This window comes from Lathamus discolor, chromosome 6 (assembly GCF_037157495.1).
Source record: "Lathamus discolor isolate bLatDis1 chromosome 6, bLatDis1.hap1, whole genome shotgun sequence".
Classification (NCBI taxonomy): Eukaryota; Metazoa; Chordata; class Aves; order Psittaciformes; family Psittacidae; genus Lathamus; species Lathamus discolor.
The window spans coordinates 50,004,817-50,029,836 of record NC_088889.1 but is presented as its reverse complement, the minus strand read 5'-3'; the positions used below and the strand labels follow the sequence as shown (position 1 = coordinate 50,029,836).

General features: G+C 44.1%; 1 protein-coding gene across 9 annotated transcripts in view; it reads right to left on the bottom strand.

The window, feature by feature from the left end:
• SUSD6 (sushi domain containing 6) overlaps window positions 1-25,020 on the bottom strand; it is a 99,284-nt gene that overhangs the window by 13,462 nt on the left and 60,802 nt on the right. The window lies entirely within an intron of this gene.

Genomic DNA, 25,020 nt, shown 5'->3' with positions numbered 1-25,020 from the left:
AGTCCAGAGGAGGGCCACGAGGATGATCAGGGGACTGGAGCACCTCCTGTATGAAGACAGGCTGAGGAAGTTGGGGCTGTTCAGCCTGGAGAAGAGAAGGCTGCGTGGAGACCTCATAGCAGCCTTCCAGTATCTGAAGGGGGCCTATAGGGATGCTGGGGAGGGACTCTTCATCAGGGACTGTAGTGACAGGACAAGGGGTAACGGGTTAAAACCTAAACATGGGAAGTTTAGATTGGATATAAGGAGGAAATTCTTTCCTGTTAGGGTGGTGAGACACTGGAATCGGTTGCCCAGGGAGGTTGTGAGTGCTCCATCCCTGGCGGTGTTCAAGGCCAGGATGGATGAAGCCTTGTGTTGGATGGTTTAGTGTGAGGTGTCCCTGTCCATGGCAGGGGGGTTGGAACTAGATGATCTTGAGGTCCTTTCCAACCCTAATCATTCTATGATTCTATGATTCTATGATTCTATACGACAAAGGCATTTCTAAAAGCCCCTCTGTTTACCTACATGAAGTCTGGAATGCTGAAGGCACTTTATAATTCTCCTTGCATCTCCCCTATGCTGACTAATGGTATAGACAGAGCACATACCAGGAATTTTCCTGTAGAATTTTTTATAGCCATTCGAATAAAAAGAACAAACCACAGCTGAGGAAACTGCACTAAACCCAGGATATTCGTATTGCGTAGAAGTTCCTCTCCGCTGGCAGGTCACAGTGACCCTACAGAACAGCCCTAACACTGTATCTGCTGGGGCTGAATGAGGCAGAAATCCACATTTTTTTCCCCTTTAAATCCACATCAGCTTCCCAAACTTCACAAAAGAAAATACTGCAAAGATCTCTCTTGAAAGAACTTGCAGCACAGAAAAACAGCTAACCCACCCGACACCCTATTCCATCACAGTGTGGTGGTGATCCAGGCCTGCCTGCAAACCCTAGAGCACGCATTCCCACCTTCTGCCTCTAAGTGTCCCACTTACTGTGGGACAAACTGCAAGAAACAGCTGGGCGAAGCTCAAGTAACTGGATTTTGGGAAAGGTCTAAGCTTCATTCCACTGTGGAAAATTTTGCTACACTGCTGCAGTGGAGGTGACCCTTGAACCTAATCACATGTGTGAATGCATCATAGGTACTGCCTTGTAAATGCCAGTAAATCCTGAGATGAAGTGCTGAGCAAAGCCAAAAACCCTCTGGTATGAGGTCTGCCAGCTTTATAACAGCAATTCAATTTACTTCTTGAGAGAAGAGGTTAACAGGGGTCTAAGCGCCAGCTCTTCAAGACGACTTTGTTCTTGAGCAGATTTATTCTTCAATAAGCTTCAGAGAAGCCACTGTTCCATGCCTCCCGAGTATTAACTGTTGCCTCTTCTGTTTCTTTATTTTTCCTTTCTGCAATAATTTCCCATTTTGTAACCAGTATTTTAACCCTTTGTCTTGTGAAGCTAAAACTTGCTTTCACTTTAAGCCTGCCCAACACTTAGGGTCAGCTGGGATCAGATTCAAGGCACATTTCACTTTCAGGCACATAGACATACCCTGCTTCATCCGCAGCCCAGGAGAAGGGTTTCTTGCTAAACGGCAAGGAGTCATTTAAGCACCAGAAATCTTCTCAGCAATTTAACGTGTACCTGTCTGGGCAATGGTGGACAGCCTTGGGGAAAGGCTATTCCTGCCACAGCAGTGGACAAAACTCAGGTGCAGAGAGGACAACCTCCTTACACCTTTTCATGCCAAACGAAATGCCTGGAATTGCTTGTGAGCCACACACAGCATCTTTCTGACTGCAGCAAACAGAGCTTGTTCCTGCTGTTCCACTTTCTCCTGACCGTGACCATTGTGCCAGGAGCTCTTTTGGACCAGGCAGCAGCTCACAGTTTGGTTCCCCTTCTGTTGTAAAGGGCCACCTACACTGATGAGTTATTAATACCACATCAGTCACTTACAGAACCCCAGCTTGGCCTCCTCACTCAAGGGCTTGCAGCTACTCAACTGCAGACTGGTTTTCTCCTCAGCTGCACTTGGCACACAAAAGGAGAGAAGCAGCTGACAAGTGTGTTCAGTCAGTTGTCCCTGATTCATCCTCTTCACAGGGAAGAGACTGCAGAATTAGTCACCTCCCCCTTCCCCCCCCCCCCCCACCTCTTTAGCTGATTTGTCTTCACAGCATCCAAGAGAGTCACAAGGATTTTAAAACATCACCTTCACTGTGATGGAAGAACACTGTTTATGTGCTGAGGGAAAGATCTGGATCAGGCAGCCAGAACACCAACAGCCTCCACCCTCAACCTGACTGAACATCGCTGGGCAACCTCAGCTTCCTTGGAAGACCATGTGAACCGTCCTTTGCAAGGCACCCCGAGGGGAACAGAGCATCTCGAAGCCTGCAGCTTTGGAGAGGGCTATCAGACAGTGCTGATGGCTTTAAAGACTGTTGGAGGCGGCCCAGGCGAGGGCAATTAGGTAGGTAAGATGAACTGGTGGTGCCTGAAAACCTGAGGAAGTCAAATACCTCTGCTTGCTGCTGGACCAAGCTCCCCTTCCCTGGTATCTCTGACAGAGCTCAGCATCTCTGCAAACCAAGTCCCATCTCACTGTAACACAGGCACCCAGGAAGCTCAGAACAGCCAATGCAGCATTCCATAGCAGTGACCGGTTCCCAAGTTTTCAGGACCCTCAGCTTTTGCATACTCCATAATGAGTTTGTTCAGTTGTCTCCCTACATATGCTCTAAAATGGGGCTAACAGAAGAAAAGGTAGTCTGATTCTGCACTACCATTTATCTTGTAAAACACCAGCAAAGCTTATGCAAGTCTGCAGCTCAGGGCATAAGTTTTGCTGGTGTTTCATGAGACTGTAACAATCAACCCTCTTCCCAATAGCCTCAGCCCAGGCTCACAATGGCACTGGGTTATATTTGAAATACCAAGAAACATGCAAGAATTTCATCAACTCCCTCCCTGAAACACATGTTCTTGGAAGCATCCCAGAGCTTATGAGACATCTTAAAACAAATGCTCACGCCAGGTAGGGAAGAGAAAGAGAGCCAAGATATGGAAGTTATCAACTTCCTAGGGGGTTACCAACTTCCTAGGGGGTTACCAACATCCTACACTTGCATTTTGAATCATTGCGCTTTGAGGACGCACCAAAACAGCAGTTTTGAACACTGCAGCACTGTGCACAACAGGAGAAAAACTCTACTCCCAAAGGCTGCATTTCTAAGGTACTGATGTTCATGACTGCTCCTGAGAGAGCTGGTTCTGTGCCAGCATACACTGCTGGAAAACAGGAAGGAGATAACAACTGACGAGAAGTCCAAACATTCTGAACTCTGTTCAGATGTAAGGCAACTGTCATTTCCAGATTGACAGGCAGAAATACAGTTATGCACTGGGGTTTCTGCAAGTGTCATTCTAAAATACTAGGTATTTAATATATAGACTGCTTTTATACACAAATGAGAAACTTTTAAGCCAGTATATACCTACGCCTAGTTTCCCATCACATGTGTCTATGTCACATAAGAAAATACTGTCCACTTGCTTTCTCTTCTACCAGATTCACAGACAGCTGTGAGGGGTTGGAACATGGCTTCTTTTAGAGGTGGAAAGAGATGTCAGTTGGCCAAATTGATTAACCTAATCACCAAAGGATGAAATGGACCTCCATGTGCTGGCTGAGCTGAAACTGAGCTGTGGTCCTGAACACTGACCTGATAAAGAGCTACAAAACATTCCTGTCATAATGTAAAAATGACACAAACCCAAGCCACGGTCACAGATAATACCACAGATGGAAGCATGTGGTATACTGTGTGCTGACATAAAAGCGAGGGGTTTTTATACTCAGAACACAAACCACAGGAGCACAGCTGAACCTTGATCTCCATGAGTGAAATTCCCAGACAAGCAGATGATTTCCAAAGCCCAAGCAGGACGTAACCTGTTGTGGCAAGAACCAAGTACAACACACTTTGCTTACACATACAATGTAAGATTAAAACAGTCTGACTGGATAATGGCTACAGAACTATAAAAACTCCCTAGTAGTGACCTATGCATGGGCGCAACACCCTACAAGAGGTGACTGACACACACCTCTGTACAGTCTTGTTTTGCTTGGTACTGTGTTTCTTTTTTTCAACTAGTAAGGCTCCCAGATCCTAGCAGGGGCCTCACACCCCTTTTTCCTGCACCAAGCACCTGACCTGTGTTTCACTCACCTCTTTTGCTGGTTAGTCAGACCACACAGAAATGAAAACCAAATCCTCCTTAACTGAATGCATTCTTATAAGGAAAAAAAAAATAAAACCCCAATAAACAAAAGGCAACAAAAAAGCCCAGAACAAGACAACAAGAACAGACAAGATCATCATTGCTAGAGTGAGCACAATGTAACTGCGGAGCAACAACCCACTGCATTGCTCACCTCTGGTGGGCAGACAGATGGGTACAATACTGCTTAACAAAGGGATGTTTTGCACTTATTGTCCAGAACCATTTCTTCTACTTCTCCACAGCAAGGTGCAAAGGTCACTATAGCTAGGATGAGAACAGTTCTGACAAATCAGAGTTGCTGTTTATATGAGTCAGGTCCAAATCCCAGCAACTACAAGAGGAAGCTGGACTGAGCCTCAGGTAAATTCTTCACTGACTATATGAGTGCTCTAGCATGTTTGACCACCCTCAGAGCAGCGTCAGAGGAATCCTACATGTCAGTGCTGAAGCATTCTGAAGGCAATCCTTGTAAACAATGTCTGCTCCACTGGATCCCCCAAACGCGTGCCCTGTTTGGATATGTTAACATCTCCTGACTTTTTAGACAGCTGCAATTTTTGTGGGATGCGAAGACTGGAAATGGAAGATCCTAAGCTCAGTACTTCTCTTTCCTCACCTACAAGACATAGTCCATGTAACTGATGTTATCGAGGCTCACAGAGGAAAAACATCCTACAAACCAAACCCACCCTCCTGATCTAACAACGCAAACATTCCCCTGGCTAGTCTAGTTAAACCTGTCATGATTGTCTCATGTCAGCATGTCCTGCCTGGTAAGCAAACACCTTTGTGAACACAAAGCAACTGGTTAAATTGTCCTAGGACTAGAGGCCATACTATTTCCTTCATGGAAAATAGTAAGCAACTGAACGAATTTTGCTAGCAAGAGCTCTGGCCACCTTTGCCAAGAGAAAAAGAGACACGGTTTTTTCTCTTTACAGAGTTTCAGTTCATGCCAGCAGGGCACTACCCAACCTCTCCACTAACCTGGTCATTTAATAAACCAATAAGGAAGCAATTTACCCCTCCCTTGGCCCAGTTCTTGGATCCCTTCTATTTACTGGATATACTCCCAACCTCTGTCACCAGTAGGCAGGGAAGCATGAATGTTACCCAATCAGATAATGGTGCCACTACCATCCCTGGCCACAGCATCAGGGTAACCAGCCAAAGTTGCCAAGCTGACTTAGCAGCTTCTTGAGCAACAACAAAGACAACGCATCAGGCTCCCAGTGCTGCAGACAGACCACAGTGCCTCAGCTTACACCTAACAGAACACACTGTCCATGTTCCTATGCAAGTAATGTCTGGGGGGCAGTTTTAAACATAAGTTTTTCTCCTAGAGAAATGGTCATCTCAAACCCCATCACATTTATTAGGGAAGGACAGATCCCTACCTAGCATATGATGAACTTAAAACCCCACTATATACCTACTGCAAGAAAAAAAAACAGAAAAGCAGCACTGAAACTAAAGGCATGCATACAACTGGCATACACACCATTTCCAACAGCAAGAACTTGTTTTATAGACCCTTCTCAAGTAACAGACAGGAAATTCACTGTCCAAGTGAGCTGCTTTTGTGCAGTGACATCCTAACTTTAGAACAAAAACAACCACAAGCTCCTTTTTGGGTCAGGATTTTTTTCCTCTTAAACTAGGGTCTTGAGTCACACATATTTCCTTCTGCCTGAGGCAGAACTGGCCTTTGGCTCCAGGCGTCTGCTGCAAACCAGGAGATGACTGGGGGGAGACTAGGTAGCTTCACTTTCAGTGTGAAATCTAGACAGCCAACATCCTTGTTTCTCCTCTCTTCCCTTGTGCACACAAGCCAGCCTATATCCAGCAAAAGCCACTTTTGGAAGCCCCTCCTCCCTCAGCAGCAGTTTGGTTTCAGTAAGAAGCAAGTCTGTTACCATTTCATACCCTTTTCAGACTAGCTACGTCAACTAAACACCATCTTTTTCCAAAAATCACTTCCCAGACAGCTGGTCTGCACACAAAAAGAACCAGATAAGCTCTGATCAACACAGTACTGCCTCTTCCTCACCCACACCTTCCTTCCTCCTTGTTGACGAAGCACTGACAAGGGGATGCACTGTAGTGATAAAAGCACAAGTGGTAAATGCAAAAACAGTCACCTCCATCCGCATGCTACAACTAGTAAGAATGCCAGCTTCATTTCTGAGTGCTAAATACCTTCAGGTTTCCAACCAGTGATGTTTGCCTGGATGAAATCAACAGCTTTCAGCACAGCAGCTTCCCACTATGCACCCTCTGCTTCTGCATTGTTCTCCCCAGCCGAGCATTTGGATTAATTCCAGTGTCAGGCTAGGAAATGGCTCATCAAGTATTCCACAGATAAATGTCACTGCGTGTAACAGCAGGGCTGTGCTGAACACTAAGAGCCACATGCTTTAGACTGGGGTTTCTTTTGGCAGGCTGGCTCTGAAAAGCACAGTAATGGCCTGCTCTGGGAATTATATCTGAGATTCTACCCTCTCCCAGCATCCTTAGGGACACGTGGAGGGGACATTTTTTAGCTCACATAACTAAATTCCAACGTCTCCCACAGACATTATAAAGCCTTCTCCGTAGAGGGTAGGTAGATCATTCCCAGTGGAGGTGAAGCATGCTCTGCTTCCTTTCCAGATAGGTCGAGGTGTTAGTGGGTTTTTGCCTATTGCCCACAAGTGTGCTAACCCATGTGTTTTAACTATGCAAATATGAGTAGCTGCAGATACAACATCTGAAAAGGGACCCAGACTGAAGCTATCCTCTGCCAGCTGGAAGGAGCAGAGAATTCAGTGTGTTCCTAGCCGGAGACAGCATTCACACCATAGAAGACAGATTACCAGATGCCCGGGTTTTCCACTGGTCTGTAATTTCTGGGGTGGAGATGGGGACTGGAACCAGAGAACAGATTTTGAACCTTCTCCTTTACAGCACCCTGGCTTTCTCTAGCCCATGAAGCAGATGGGTGATTTCCCACAGGGACAAACCCGAGACAGCAGCTGCTGCCGGGGCCCAGGCACAACAGCTGAGGCTAAAGGACCTCTTTATACTTTACTTACGGGAGGCAGAAGTCAACAAAAGGCCTCCATTGTGAGCACACACACTTCTCGCTGACCCTGCCCCCAAAATATTTTAAGCCTTCCTGAAAAACACACTGCAAAACATAACCCTCTTTTGGGTTCTGTGTATTAACCAAGGGCCAAAGTCCACCGAAAAATAAGCTCTCTGTCTTTCCTGGCTCCAGATGCTGCTTACTCTGAAGTCACTGACAGAAGAACAAACTGAGCAGGACTGGAGCCTTTATGACGAAATTACGGTTTCCCTAGCAAGGGCATACCCTGAAGAGGAGGCTTATTTTACTTTATGCCATAATGTGGGTAAATGAGAAGAAACCAAAGCAGAGAGATTTGTATATATAATCATATAGCAGTGCATTTATATAATTAGACACAAGAACACTGTGTGCAGTAACAGGCACCCCTCACACAGCCATCCCCTACACACCAAAGCTGCCTCGCGCTTTTTTTTTTCCTTAAGGGCAGGGGGAAGAAAAAGCAAGAAAGAAAAGACTCTAATTGCAGCCTTCCACCAATGCAGTCGCCATCTGGTAACTCAAGAGACACATGGAGCCGAATTATCTTAATTAACATGTTACAACAGTATTTAAAAAAACCTCTATGCTTATTAACACTCAGCTGTGATTAGCCAACCATGGAGGAAGCCTGCTAGTGCAACATTAATTATGGGTCTTGTCTATCTTTCTATTAGAAATATGCTTTTTTTCCCCCCAGTGGCTTATCTCCTAAAAAGAAAACCATTAGCATCAAAGCCTGCGCTAAAATGCAAATTTTATTTACATTCTACAACAGTCAAAATGTTTAGGCTATATGAAGCTGCCAGGGGTGCTTCTAGAGCGCTACAGATTGTCTCAATATCAGATGTCCTTCTCTCGAGTTGCCCCTTGGAAAGCTTTGCTTCAGTTGGACAACTCCCCCTCTCACTGAAATTTTAGAAAAAACCCCACAACATTTCATGCCTTTCAAGTTCCTTTTTGCCTCCAAAACAGGAGCGCAGACTGCTGCATGCTAGGGAGGGAAAACCAAGGCACAGGGCTAACAGAAACCTGCATCGGTGACAGGAAGATTTCTGTAATGGAAAGTAGCGACCAAAACACCACTGCACTCCAGCAGCAGATTTGCCTCCCTAGAAGAGTGCTACTCACTATGACAACTGTATTATTTTCCCTGCAATAGGCCTACCTGTAATGCGCTCCCTTCAGATACATTCCCAAATGATTCAGCTTGACAAACTCCAAGACTAACACTGCCAAATTTCTCAGACTTGGCTCTGCATTACGTTTGCACAGGGCTGACTGCAGCAGGGCTCTCATCCACACCGGGCATTCTGGACATCAGGATAACACCAGATCATAAGACAAAACCCCAGTGCTTTTAAACAAAGCCAGGATGGATAAATTAATTCCGGAAACATTTACGAGGAGGGGGAAACAAACCGGGAACAATTGCAGAAGTGTTTTTAAGATCTTCTGATAAAGCAAGCTTATTGTTGCACACACACACAAATCAATAATTGCTGCTGGGGATGCGTGTGGAAGCTCATGCAGCTTGCTCAGGTCCAGTAAGGACAAAAACCAGCTGACCAGTTTAATACAAAACCTGCTCTCCCCGCAGGCACAGCACAGCTTTCCAAGTGGCACATGTTTCATTTGCTTTTGTTTCCAAAGGCTGCTTCTGGCCTCTCTGTGCCTTCTTCCAACCACCCCATAATTACTTCCACGTGTTTGGAAAAGGAAATTAAGCAAGCATGTAACAACACTTTGTATAATCGGCAGGATCGTGGATTCTGGTTTTGAACCCAAACGCACAGTCAGAAGTTGCACCCAGACAGTCCTGTGGGTTCCCCCCCCAAAAAAATATATATATTAAGAGGGTTCCCCTAAGGAAGTTGCATATGGGTTTTAGTTTGAAATTCTGATTAAGAAATGTGAAGAGTCCAAATCTTCCTTTATATTGCAACGAGGAGATTATTTAAAAATGTAACAAGAACTTGACAGAATAATTGGATATTCTTACACACACACAAAAAAAGAGGCATGTGCACAGAAACTTGCAGCACCTCCTGTGGAGAGGCAGGTTAGTAAAAAAGTTATTAACGTGGCGTTTGAATTCCAATTTAACATCCACTGTCCTCAATTACTGCTGCTAATTTTAAACTCCACTCCTCACACAGCTTTGACTGCTCATCTTGTCCCTTCTCACCTCTTTCCAGAAACCTACAATCTAAAAACTGGTCTCAATTCAGAGGTAACCTGCACATTTACCCTGCTGTTTCCACGCTAGGTGGGTTTTCAATTTGGATATGCTAATCCCCCCGAGGCTGTCATTTAGGGTAAAAGCCTGACACACACTCTGGGTTCTGGTCTCAGGAAAAGCATCTGGCTCTTCAACAAGAAGAGTAAGACACGATAGGAAAAAGCATAACTATCAGATGCTCATGCTGATTTTGGACATGAGGTTTTGATAGGACAGAGATTACTAACTTGTACTGACTGGCCTGTAAGTCCTGACTGAAGTAACTACAGTCCCTCTGCTGATACTAGGTGAGGACACAGGGGAAACACACCTTCAGGATAAGGCAGAGCAGAACTCATCTCTACCAGCAAGTGACAAGAAGCCTGCAATTTAGCAGTGCCTCAGATTTACAGATGAGTACAAAACATTTCTGCTCCCTACACTTCATCTTAGTACAGTCATCAGGGTCCTTTTCCGGTAAGGCCTTAAAAGTTCTTCTTATGGCAGCTTCCCAAAATACATCTCCGTTGCAGGCTCCAGCACAGCCACTCAAGCTCTGGTAACACTAGCAGCAGTAGCAGTCCATTGCTCTCCTTCTACTGTGAGGTGGAACTCCGGCAGACACCACAAACCTACACAAACAAGTGGCTCTTCCTTACCTAAGAGGCCAGCTTGTGCCTTCCTTCTAACCCCAGTTCTGCCATGGTTTATTCTGAGACTTGATGCAGATTAGTGCAGAATCATGTATCTACTCAAGAGGCAGGGAGTAGGGATGGGACATGGGAATCTCCAAAGTAAGAATTCTAGAGTTTAGAAAGGAGCCCTGTCTTCTTAGCTGTGCACGGTGACTGAAGTGACTAGCCAAGTCACTTTAAAGCTCTGCTCTGGTAGGCCTCCTTCATTCGCTAATGAGGCTCTTGCAGCCGATTTATTTTTCATCCTTTCAGCAGCAGCAGCTGTTGCCTCTGACTCAGCCTATCCAAAAAGTACTAATTTGGAAGTTTGGCCAAGGCTGATCTAGTAATGGCATGCACACAGGAGATGGCTTTGTGCTAAACATTGTTCCACTTTCATCTACGTGGAAACTGAGAGGGGAAGCTCATAGCCCTACGTTACTGAAGTTTCCCTCCACAGTACATCTACAGACAGCTTTGCTAAGGAAAGGTGGGTAAGGACAGCAATCCTGAAACCTTAATCTGCTACATCGACATGCACTGGAAAACACTTTTTCATCGTGTAATGACATTTTTCTTCTGACCTTTGGCTCTGTTTAGGACCACTGAATATAGCTAATATCTGGGCAGATTTGTTTATCCTTTAAGAATGACTCATCTCTGCCATGGGACCTGTCAGAACAACCACTCAAATAATTCACCACTGGCTGGGCAGAACTGCAAAGAGTTATTAGTCCTGTCTGGCTGGAAAGCCTCTCAAGCACACTTCGTATTTTCACTCCAGATGTAGTTAGGTTAGCCATAAATATTAAATCATATTTTCTACTGGCTTTACAGGATCTCAGCATCACGAACGACTTCTCTGCAAAGTCCGGCAGGAAAACAAAAACAGCCCCACTTGAACACTCCTCAAGTCATCCTGTTCAAAGTGGGAGGCTCCTTATACTACAGAGTGACAGAAGTATTCCACATGGCAAACCTAGCTTTCCCAGAGATCACAAAGTCTTAGAGACTCCTAGTTATGCTGCAAGTTCAGCTATTCTCAGCTACATTTTCCTGAACTGATTAGTTGATACAGACTCAGTCCAGACTCCAATAATTTAAAAGCTCCAAGACACACAGAATGAAGTTGAAGAACTAAGCTTCAAAGCGAACTAAGAAGTTTCTTGTACTGAGAAGAGCCAGCTATGATACACTTTTCTAACACACCTAACACTTCAACAGCGTTAGGCAATTTAAGAGCTAGTGAGGCAATAGTAGGAAAGGTGGTGTCTAAGGTGGACCCTGCATAACCTGCACTGAAACTTAACAGCTACTCAGTATGTGGTGTTCTCTACTTGCTGGCAATGCAACTGGGAGTGTTTTTTAGAAAGAAGGGAGGTAAGCCAGTGAAGCTATCAGTAAACTTGCTTGGTGACTAGTTAAGAGGCATCAGGTTCTGGTGGGATGTTGCTGCAACCTTGATTTACCAGTCACAGAAGACAACATCAGTTCTGGCAGAACAGGCCAAGTCCCACACATTCCACCCACTCAAGACACTGCTGCAGATCAAATGGCACACTGGAAGGAAATGGCAACTTAGTATAATCTTTACAAATACAGTGTATAACAGAATTCAGATTTTCAGCCACCTGAGACTGTCTTGCTATACAGAGGTAATAGCTTCACAGTATTTGTTTTATACTTCCATTTTCCCAGTAGCTACCAACAGCTCTAAGCAACTCAATGGCTGTGAAGTAGCAAATTGTCATAAGCATACCTAGCAGCAAACATGAAATTTTCCTTTCTTTCTAGCTGCTCATCCCAAACACCCACAGGGAAAACAAAGCTGAACCATAAGAAGCCAGGATTGGGAAAAACTGCTCAAAAATAAGCTCCCTCCACAGCTGGCAAGAAACTGTTCAGAAAAGATGTGTAGAACGAGTTCTTGCCCTTTGAAATACTACTTGCCCTTTGATGATTTCACTATAGTCACTGAGAATCAAAGCACAGGCAAGTCAAAATATCCAGCTGAAAAAGCACGTATTACAAAAAGGTTAGAGGTAGCAACTGCCAAGACAGGACTCATTTGTAGCCCTAGATGCATGATAAAAACTTAAGAGGAGATGAAATACCATTCCTTCCATTCGACATCAAAAGAGATTATAAAACATATAACCCATAACCCCACAGCATAACTACTTCAAACAAAAACACTTCAGGAAAGAAACCATATCTCCTCTAGGACTGCGAATCTTCAGTCCTGCTTATCTGCACTTTGCTGCTTTTTAGCAACATGAAATACAAGACTGTATGTATTCTTTGCTTCTTATTTATATTCCCTGGTAACCTAGACATGTTCTTTGTTCTGTAATGATTAATACACCAAGTTAAGGTTTAAGAAAAACCAAAGAAAGCAAACGTTCTCATAACACTTTATCATGGAGTTGCTTTTGCTCCTCTCCTGGTGTTTCTGGAGCACAGCTGGCCTGACAGATGCTCAAGAGCCTTGGAGACACACAACTCCAGCTCCTACATACTGTCACAGAGCCAATCCAAAAAGTATCACATCACCAACTTGGAGGTTATGGATCCTTACACCAAAGGATGAAATTTTGAAGTGGGAGACACTGCAGCTTAGTGGCTGGAATTAACGCCTAGGCACAAGGGACCCAGGCCTAAAGACATGCTCCCCTGCTAAACAGCTAACCTGAGGTTTTGCCTCCCTGCCTCAGCTTCCATCTTTAGGAAGCTTTCCTGCCTGCCTTTGGGCTCTCCACACCTGAAACTATATATTCACAATGATTAAATATGACGATTTAAGAGTTCTTGTCACCAGTGTAATTAATTCCACTGACAAAGATTTATGGATTAATTTGTCTGTTGTAATATTTGTGTCTCCTTTTTCTAGACAAAGAAAGCCAACCCAGATGTAGGATTTCACAGCTCTGCAGAATCTCTATGCAGCTATCTCTGGCCAGGAATTTACTTCAACCTTTATTGCCAGAAACAGGACAATGACACAACTAGGGACACACATGCATTATTACCATCTTGCAGTGTTACTGTCTGATTTTAACTCAACAAGCCTCCTTTTGTGCCAGATGGGGTTTTTTATATTATTTATAACATTCCCTTAAGTTTCATTTATTGTTTTGAGGCACTTACTTGCTCAGCTACCTCAAGTGGCTTCCTTCAGCTACATCTTATCTACACAGTATCATCAGTCATGTCAGAGCAGTTCTTGCTAAACCAGCAAGTGTATTTCTCAGGGCAACATACACTTAACAGGATAACAACAGTGTGAAAATGCTTCACTGAGTTTTGGTTGCATAAAGTACCCAGAATCACACCTTGATGATAGCATTTTACCTGGATCACTCTTGACTTTGACAGGCCAAGCCTGAATAATAGTAATACAGTTTCCTGCCAGCCAGAACTTGGGTCCAGGATACCACCTTACTGAGAAGAAGAGACTGTTGCAGGCCAGGTTCTTCCTTTCAACTCTGTTGATTTGCAGATGCTGTTACAAAACCCTGTTTTGATTCTTATGGTATTCAAGGAAACAACATGAAACCATTTTCGTTGTGTATTGTTCTATGCACTGTCGAGCCAGCATTTACAGCATCAAGTTGGAGATATTTCAGCTTCTTACAGTTTTGCCTCCTCCTTCCTAAAGTCCTGCTGGTCCTCCTCTCACAGCTATCTTCCATCAAACATGCATGAGAAAACTGCTCAGCTCCAGTATTCCTTCACATCAGACAACAATTTTCAGCTACCTAGCTCCATAAAAGATATGATGTGGTTAGTTGGGGTTTTGTTGTTGGTTTTGTCTTTTGGTGGGTTTGTTTGTTTGGGTTTACCTGCAAGGACAGCTTTCACACATTTCAGTGATTTTTAAGTAAAACCAGCAGTGGATAACAACAGTATCCACTACATCAGCACTTGCTCCTTTTTGTCTAAATTGTGGTCCAGCAAGACAACTTTTTAAATTTGATCTCAACTGCTGCAGAACCTTCTTGTCTTCACTGGGAGAGACAGAAGACCACATAAGAATTAAATGATAACTTTACATTATAAAACATGGTTATAATAGCTCAGTTCTATGAAATTCTGACAAACAGAATGAGGTGGGAGGGCCAGATTATTCCAAAAGACAAGTAACTGTTTAAAGGATTGATCCATTTATGTATAGTTCACAATTCCTTAGAACATTAAAATCCTTTCCACTACTCTGGTCAACACAGAATACATATGTGTAGACACTGATTTCACAACCACCTTCTTCTGAGTCAGGCTTTGGAAGGGAAACATTAAGCAAGAGCAACCAAGACAGTAGGAGAAGTTATAGCCCATCAGCTACAAAAAACAATATAATCTTTCCCAAACCATGCAAGAACAAAGCAGTTTCAGGAAGTTCCTTACATGGAGAAAGAGCATTTCAGAAGCTCCTGAGGGAAGAATCATAGAACGCAGCAAAGGAAGCTGTAGCAGCATGCCTGAATGCCACGTGAAGTGCTCCACTGAGCACAAACGGAGGAAAATTCATGAGTATTCCCAGCTTCTGCAGAGCTGGAGCCAGAGCTCAGAGGAATGCTGAGAAGACCCTGGGGAGCCCTCATGCTAGCACAGCTGGACCCAGATCTGCCTCCCACATCATCACATGGATGCATGTGGTAGGAAGCAAGTATTCAAATCCCAGGCTCTTCCCCAGTATCAGTGCTCCCATCTAATACTGCCCTAACCTAGCAAAAAAAAAAAAACCAACCCCCCACCAAAAAAAAAAAAAAAACACCAAAAACCACCAAAACAAATAAACAAAAAAAAAACACCCTTGAAAAAGCATCTGGGTTTTTTTCCCCAGTAAGAGTGCTTACACTATCAAAAGCCTAAACCGGAGGAGCACAGAGGCTATGCTATTCTTTTCCTCTATATTCTCTCAGCAGAGCCCTCAGTGTTACTACCGCTGCTGGGGTAAAGTTTCTGCAGCTAGATTTCCCTTCCTGTACAGATCCAGCTGCTGAACCTGCCTTACACACACCTTTGCAGACCACACTAAGCTTCTGCCAATCTAGCCTGGCTTCAAGTAGTCATCTACAGGGCCTGGACACTGATTCAGCAAGCCTGTTTCTGTGAAGAGGCAACTTACAAACAGGTCATCTGGCCCTTTCAAGAAAAAAAGATTCCCCACCACGCAGGACACCCCATATCCTAAAAGCTGACCCCATGCATGTTCCCAAGTCACTTTTTCACAGAGCTGAAGAAACACCTCTTGCATGGAGCTCTCCAGACAAAGGGGTCAGCCAAGGCTCAGTTAGTTTCGAGGCACTAGACATACACACAAAGCTGATAGGTATGGCACAAAGCCTTCAAGCGCCCGGTGCCCTTCCAGAAAGGCAGCTGAAGGTCAAGCCAGATGTGCAGGCCACTGACTCCATCCCACTCTCAGCCACTGTGTCTACCTCTGAACACTTCCGATGCTAATTCAAACATCCCACTGTTAGACACTCACCCTTACCTCCATGTCCCCTATAGAATTCAGGGTCTCTCTATGCTCCATGAATTCCCTGAACTGCAAAGTCTCCTTGCTCATTTAAACAGATGATTCGTAAGTTACTGCATTTTTCTCTCTCTGCAGCAGATGTTCAGATTTCTCCCACTGCACCCTCTGGGTTGCAGTTCAAGTAGAGAGGCAATAAACCACCAAGTGTTATGGCTAGATGGCATTTACCAGTTAACACAAATGAAGACCCCGGACACAGTGAAAATGAACAGTACACAGATAGTGTCCCTTCACCAACCATTTCCAAGACGTAGTAACTCTGTGCTAGTCTATATCACGATGTCTCTTCAGCTACTCAGGGGAGCCCAGCCTGCCAGAGGCCTTGGTAAAAATGCCCAACAGCACTTACTGATTTCCTGGTAGCGGAGTGAAAGCTTCCCATGTATCTTCGAGATCCATTTACTGTATGGTTCAACCCCTTGCCAGTTAGTGAAGTTTCTCACACAAAGGAAATGGAAAACCCAAAGAAGTCATGCTAAAAATAGCAGAAATGTTGCCCCCCCAGGGACACACACTTGGGAACTCTCTCAGCTGTGTATGCAGACTCCTTAAATAACAGATATGGATGCCTTACTCCTGAGAACTAGTGGGGGAAAACAGCATGGAAGGAAGTTAGTTTGGTGCTGATAAATTAGTGTCCAAACCATAAAACAGAGTTCCAGAGGAAAACCAAGAGTCCATTTACTAAAGCTATCAGTTACTGTTCTGTAACCAATCTCTTCTTCACACCAATATGGAGAATTTCACATAACAGCACACACATTTAATCAGGAAGAGCAAGCATTACAGGGGTAACAACATAAACAGATATTGGAGAGCTCCAAACCAAGACTTGATCACTTGAGTCAAGTTTGCAAGGAACACACAGTGTCTTGAACTGTTTAGGAAGCCTATGGATCTACAGCAGGTATTACAAAGCCATTCTGATACTAAACACAGAAACATATCCTTCACCCAGAGCTTTCCTGGTTTTGTTTGCATGTTCCCCCCTCTCCTCTGTATGACTGGGGAAAATGGGATTTGAAGTCCTTTAGGAAAGGGAATAACAGAAAAACCACTATCTTAGTGGTAAGGCAACAGACACTGCAGAGCTATGTTAAGCAGGCAGCAGACTGCTACCAGGGCAAGAGGCAGTATAACAATTCCCCAAATCCTTCTTTGAAACTTTTGGTAGTTTTCCATTCTTCCAGTCTTTTCCACCCCCATACAATTTGCTCAGCATACAGCAGTTACTCCCTCTCACCAGATACATGCCATCAAGCACAAACACCATCAGAACTTTCTTCCCATTCCCAACACAATTATAGTCAAAGACTGTTCAAAGGTGGTTGCTGCATTCAGTTTCAGTGTCAATCGTGTCAGCCTGCAGTGCCATCCTTTATTCCGCCCCTTATCCACCCCTGTGTTTTCTATTCCCTTTTTAGAAAAAAACTACTTTAACCACACTAAGTATCCAGGATACTACTCATAAGAAGAACTACATTCTAGTAGTTCATATGCGAACAGAGGATAACAGTCTTAGGAAACAGCTCAGCCTCAGCGGAAAGTAGCTCAAGTTTGGGAAAGAACGAAGTATCTACTTCCTAGCTGAACTTCCTCATAGTAATTTGTATCTTTCATCAGGGTACTAATGAAATACTGAACAGCACAACCTAAACTAATCATTCCTCTGTGTCCCCTCCTCCCAAATCTCTTCTCACTGCTCAGAGCACTCAGCTGGAGTCTGACCACACATCCTCCAGCTAATACCACATTCCCTCTGTGCATGCAAGCAAGAGCCTTCTAAAACCTCACAAGAGGATCTTATGAGAGGATCAAAGGCCAAAAAGCACTTTCCTGAAATCTCTGGATCTTTTCACCAAGTACCCAGGGATTTTGAAGTTACTCTTTCAAAAATTCATGTTCAAGACCTAGCACTGCCCAGAAATGGATTTTCATTCTCCCAAAGGGTTACCCAGCAACAAACCTTAAAATAGGTTCTCAGTTCTTAAATTGATGCTACAATTTTGCAAAAGGCCATTTGGTGGCTAAACACCATTATACTGTGTCAACTCCCACCAGACAAAGGTGACTTCCTAAGAAGCAGAAACAGAATTTAGTGTTTAGAAAACTAGGATGTTCACAAAAAAAAAAAAAACAGAACAGACCCACTGCTCATTTTTATTATTTTTTTCTTCATATCCTGCCTGAAGACAAAGAGGGCAAAGGCCTCCGAAGCACTGGGAAAGTCACCTGGACTATGAAAGTGAACTTTTTCCGCCCCATTTTCTTCCCAGTTGGTATAGCTTCATTAATAAGGTGTGTGAAGGTGTCCGTCGCATTAAATGCCATGATCTACTTTCATAGCCCTACCCCTACAAGCATCAGAACCTAAAGCCATGAACGCAAATCACAGCAACGTAGCTACTGCACATCAAAGCTGTCGCTGTGACTCTTATTCTCCAGGTGGAAGAGACAGACAGTTGACATTTACTCTTTAGCTCACAGGGTAAACAGAAACTAAGTCACAATATCTCTTCTGCTGCTCTGGAAGGAGGCTGAACCCACACGATCCTGCAATAACCACAGTGCCAGGCCTAGTGGCCCTTCTGCAGTACCATGACAGAGAAGAATGAGCTATACAACTGCACCTGTGTTTTCTTCTCAATAGCTGTACTTTCTGAAGTTATCCTTTCCCACTCCTCTTCAGCTCCACACTGGCAAGGAATATCACCCCCGTGTGTAGAACGCACTCCAACAAGAGCATTCCTCCATAATAGAAGCTGTTTGTGTCATATAACTTCTTATTCAGAGGCACACACCTTTGACAATTATGGAAACTGCTTGCATTGGAAAGCAAAAACACATTTAAAGCTCCTTTTTTACACAAAGCAGGTTGAAAGTAAGAAGCTGTCATCATGTTGCAGGCAGAACTACATGTATTGTTACTACACCTTCTGGAGACTACTGCTCTGAAACTTCTCATCCCACCCTAACACATTTACTGGCAACAGATTTCCAGTCTAGACTCTACAGAAAAACTACTTTTCTGAGAGCTTTTTGCAATATTCCATTCTGAGACGAGGTCAGGCAAATATAGGTACAAAATTAGGGACCTGGCACTCCTCAGAAAAATGGTTAGAACATTTAAAAACAAGGTTCACACCAACAGGAACACAGAAATCCTCTTGAGCAATCACAGCCCACTAGACTCAAGTGAGCTGCATGGAAGCACAAAAAACCTGTACAGACAGAACTATGTTGCAGTCGAGATCTCCGGGGCTGCAGGACCCCAGAGAAACCAGGAAGGATGGTTTCGCAAGAGCTGCTACAAGGACAAGAATAAACAGCTACTTCTGTCCTATACCATCTGTACTGGCTCCAGTCAGGGGGCATGCTTGTTCCATATTTGAGCACCTGAGGAGACTGAGTAAAACACAGCATGTAGCTTTCAAACACTCTGCTTGATGACTTGACAAAAAATATCTCCAAGAAAACCACAATAAACTGTCTCACCATTGCTGCATGAAATTGCTTTATTCAGCATACTGGTTTCTAATAAGTTATGCCCTGGGGAGTCCTCACATAGATGAGGACATAGAAGATAACAGAAAAGCTTGTTGATACTGGGCAAACTGGGAACACAGAAGCATCTTTTCAGGTAGAACTGCATCTGGAGAATTAAGCTTCCCTCCATCAGTATTCAGGGCCCAGACATCTCTGACAATGTGTCTGTCCTCATCACAGAACTGGACAAGCTGGAAATATGAAGATCTGTTGTGCTGCTGGTAGACTTTATTATAGATAATTACTATTGTCTGGGGGTACACAGCCACCAAGAGGAAATGAAAAGGCATATGGCTCTACTCTGCCTTCCTGAAGCAACTCTGTTCATCAATTTCCAGATGTTATTCAGTTGCTCTATTGCTCAGAGTAGTCTTGGATTACTCAGTCATCACTGGAATTTTGCAGCTCTCTTTCAGTATTTGCATTGCCTGCAAATTTAAGCAGCAGGATACTAAATCCCTCTTTCAGACTGTTAAACACACTGGGCAAAATCTTCAGCAGTGCTCGCATGACTTGAGACATTCTCTCCCAACCAGTGATTACCAGTAGGACACAAGCACTTTGGAAAATTTCATTTGACGGTAAATATATCCGACACCAGAGCCATCCCACCAGATATCTTCCCTAATTTAAAGAAGATGCAATGCAATTTTTCCTTGCTATTTACTTGCTTAGCCACCGTATCACTTTATAAAGACCAGTTTAAGCTGACGAAAGAGCAAACAATTTAATGGAAACTAAACTATACCATTAGAAGGGAGGGATTTCTGACACAAGCTTCTTTTATATGAAATTCCTTTTTTGGCATTCTGCCCCATCTCCTTTCTCTCACCGCATGCACTCTTGCTGCTTGTTACACAGAATCCCATTACACTGCTCAGCCATTTCCTTGCCATATTTGTCTCTATTTCATGCTGACAGGAACAAAAGAACGAACAACTTTATTATAAGGATCTATTTGAAAGTTGGTATCTCGCTTGCTCCCTGCATTTAGAATTATGTCTTCTTGCCCTGGTTTCTTCCCTCCCAGTACATCAGAGGCATATTAATTTAGTTCTCTTAACATCTACTGACACAAAGCACTTGCAATGGGGGATACAGCAGTTAAGTTCTTATGTCTTCAATTATTTTTACTGAATTGCCTCTTCTTCTTTTAAAATTTGCTGTCTTGTTAAAAGCACATTTGGAAAAGCCCACAAGTTTGCTACTAGCTATTTCCAAGTAATTAAATTCATTAAACCAAACAGGGAGCAAGGGAAATAAACCGACTTTTCTCCTTCATGCTTTTTTCCCCTCCTCTTGCTCCATAATTATAAATGCTCTTATACCACTAAACATTATGACCAGCACTTATTAATTCTAATTTTTGCAGCCCTTATCTTTCTCTTGCAAGCCTTAAAACAGTAATTGCCATGAGATTGGAAAGAATGACAGAGGGTGTCCCCTCACCAAGTAAACCCAAATTTTGGCCAGCCCTCAGAATCAAGGATGTTTGTCGTTTCGTGCTTTCTTTAGTTCTCAGGTTTTCCATTCACAACGTTCAAGATTTACAGCTTTCTCTCCAGCCTGCTTCCACCATAATTCTGAATATTTAATTCCTAACATCACTACCAGAAAAGGTGCTTTGGAAAGAGGATGCAGGAACTCACACATCCCAAACCCGGACACAAAAAGATGCACAGCAGCTTAGTTTAAATGCAAATTCAAAAGCCTGTGCTACTAGAGTTGGTTGCACAGCGACTCAGTGACCAGCTTCCCAAGGAGACAGCTGGCAGATTTACATAGCTGCGTCTGCTGGTGCATCTGCAGAACCAGAAAAAGGGACAGGACGAGACAGTGACCATAGAGACTTGCATCTCTGCTGCTCTGTGCTTCCTGTCCAGCTCATCTGAGGCACAGGGCACCCAAAAGCTCCAACACCCTTACTGACATCTTACTGTGTAGACAGACTCCATCCTTGTTGAAGCTTATGGATAGATGTGTGCTCTACAGAAATACATAGCTTAGAACAGGCCTGGAGACTGGCAGAGTTAGAAATACACTGAATAAACACACACATCAGCAGCCACCACACTCCTGGAAGGCCTTCCACAGTTCCTGTTTTCACATGGAAAAGTTAAATGCCTCCCTTCCTCAGCACACCAAGTACCCCGCACTGTGTTTACAGAGAAAACTGTACTTCTGCTCCTCCCTGATGCCCTGAGGGACAGCTTATCTATGGCCCAGGCCTGCCACCTCTCTCAAAGAGCTATGCAGCTCTTCCAGCTGATCTCTGGCTGTTTGTCTCTGCACAGGAGCCAGGACTCACTTCAGGAGTCCCAGCTCAAGGCTGCTCCCAGCAGCACCCAGAGCAAGGGAAGGCCCTGACTCAAACCAGCACTGCTTTGCAAAACCACTTGGTAAGCTATGCCCTACATGAACATGCAAGTCCTTATGGGCACACGCAAAGATTAAGGCATATGAAGACTTTGACCTAAGCATCTAATAACATCTCTTCAAAACACACCTTTCCCTTCTTATTCAGCACTTCAATACACACAGCACTAGCAATACTACTCACATCAAGGCTCCAGGCAACCACCAACATTTTCTGCTACATGCCCTCCAACTGTGCACACACAGTTAAGCCAAGGAGCCCCTAATTTGGATACTATGGGTCACCTACTAATTTTAGGACGCACACATGGTTGAAAAGGTTGCGCAAAGTACTCTTGCCTATCTCTGGTAGGCAAACAAGGTAATTCCCTTTGTTCCCTTCTCCCAGGGACTAGATGCCCAACCTGCCTGGCCTGACCCATCATTTCTATAGCTAATGGAACTGGAGAGGAGATAGCAGCTATGGGGATTTTCCACTAGGGCCCAGTGTACACAGGGCCTTAATGCAAATTTCCAGCACAAGCAACATCAGAAAGTGAACTCACTGAAAAATGAAGATCAGCTGAACATTGATCCGAGGTGACAGTAATGCACCAGAGCTGCAGGTCAGGAGTTTAGTTTTACTAGAGGAATTTTTGTTTTTAAAGGCCACCTTACAAAAGCACCATCGTTTTCCCAAGGAACCACCATAAAACCACGTGCCTGAGCAGAGAAAGCGCTTTTTTGGTATCACAGGAGGTGTGGAAGGCAGGCAATGAACAGGACGTGTGCTACCCATTTCCTTTGGCTGAAATACACTAGACAAACTACCTTAACTTCTTCCTATGAGCATGACTTCAGGATACTTCATCATACAGTTGTGACCCCTACACAGGCCGTTTAATTTAACTTTTCCATTAGGAAATTCTCAAGACAGTTTCTCCAGCAACAAAGTGCTGTCAACTGTGACAGCAAGAATGTGACAACTTGACATCTACCAGCCCACATTTAGGCCAACAAACAGCAGCAACGATCCACTATTAACATGGTGCAACCACCTTCACCAACCCTTCAGGATCCACATGTAAGAAAAATAAAAGGAGAGATGGCCAGAAAGCAGCTTTTCAAATAACAGCCAAAATATCCTCCCCTCAGAACCAGAGGGCTGTGGTAATCCCCTTTTTGAAATGCTAATGTCATTACAACCATAGCACCAGAAGACAAGCGGTGAGGCCTGGGTGACAGAGCCTCTGCTGTGCCCTTACACAGACGATTTAAGCGGAGTCTTTTGTAACTCTCCTCCCTAAAGCTCCCTGCCCAGCATCATGCTTGACAGGAGCCGCAGCTGCCATCCGACCCTCCCGAGGAGCCGGGGTGGAAAGATCAAGCTGATGAATTGATGTGCGTGGGGCGGGGGCCCAGGGCACAGCAGCCGTACACCATGGCCTTGTGCTCTCCAAACACACCAGAACAAAGATGGGCTCCAGGAAGACTTGAAAAAAGGCAAAGCAGAAGGTCCCCAACTGCGCTCTTGCTACTGCTGAACACCTGTACAGCAGTAAAAATTGCTACAGCTGGTCATTAAACTGGGCACAACAGATACTGGGACAGGGGAGCTCAAAGAAACTGATCAACATACATACACCTACCCTCACAACCCCATGAACCAGCTTAGCCTTGGGGAGGAATCCCTCCCATGGAGAAAGCTGCTCCATAGGGATGGAGAGCCATCAGCTTCCCTGCAAAAGCAACTTGAACTAGTTGCTGTGGGGAGGTCAGAGATCAGATCAGGCACCACAGGTTGCATCCTGCCACCACATGATATATAACTGACAGGAAGACCATCACCACAATGGGCGAGAATTAAATAAGCTAAGTTTTACATTAGGTGAAATACAGCTTAACTGGAAAATCAAGTTTAAGACTGAAACAACACTGGCCTTCCACCAACACTGCTGCATTTACAGTGATTCCCACTTTACTATGAGGGTGGGTGAAGCTACTTTAACACTACAGAAATAATACATGAGAGCCCAAATCCTTCTACTGAAAAAGAAACAGGAATTCTTTTCTTGTCACCTTGGAAGTTCAGTTATCCCACTGCTGCTTAGGTGTTTGAACTTCTACCTATAGAGAAGTATCTGCATTTAATGAAGAGGTCAACCTCTATTCCTGTAGAAAGAAGAAAGGTGACAGACTGCTCTGGAAAGGGAGATGTCTTTGGTGTCATCTGTGCAGGGTGCACACAGGCAAGCAGCTTTGAAATGCTGCCACCAAATCCAAATAAGTTTTAAATTAAAGCTACAAAAGCTTCAGTTCTGCGAGCACCCTCCCTTGATGCTAGTAACCAACCAATGTCAGGAGAAGAATGTTCTTCACTTCCAGAAACTAATTAAGAGTTCAATGAATGGAAGCAGACTTAGCAATAGATGCTTCCCTGCTGGAAGAGGATGCAGAGCAGACATTCGTTTTCATCCTCTCAAGTCTCTCCACAGCACCTGATATAGCCAAGCGTGAAATACTCCCAACCTGTCTCAAACAAGTGGGAGGAGGCCAGAGGTATGCAGTAAAATAGTCAAACCTTTGCTCACCTGACTGCAGTCAAGAGAATGAATCTCCTCACAAAACCCCTAATTAGCAGCTTCTACCAGTCTCTCTTGGTTTTACTGACAGCAGGAATCAAGGATGCTAAGAGCAGCCCTACCTGCATACCAGATGGCAGGCTGCAACATCCTCTTTCCCTCATGCCATTCCCCCCCACTACCCATCCAAACTCAAATCTTACATGGAATAAGCTCATGACTGGAAAGAGCTGGTTAAAGTAGAACCAAACATGACCAAGGCAACACTGACAGCTCAGCTCTCCCAGCACTGTACATCTCTCCCAACTCTTCCAAAAGTGGAGTCTAGCTTACTAAATGTCATGGAGGAAACAGCCACCACCAAAGTGCAAACCATCAACTTAAAGCTAACATTCAAGTATTTGAGAAGTAAATACAAATAAAGAAATTCAAACCAGAAAGGCCCAAAGGTTAAAATTACAGTAGCTCAAGGACATCATACTTCCTTCCACATTGCAGCAAGACTAACTTCTGCTTTGGGCTGCTGACCACAACATTTGCAACAAAACTAGTTTGTTGGGAAAGACAAAGAAATGGTGGACTAAAAGTATACAACTGGAAAAACAAACTTGCCATTTTAATGAATTTCACTAAGAGCTACACTCAAAGGCAAACTCATTGCAGCTTGTGACTATGTTCAGGCTTTTCAGCTTACAGAATCACAGAATCACAG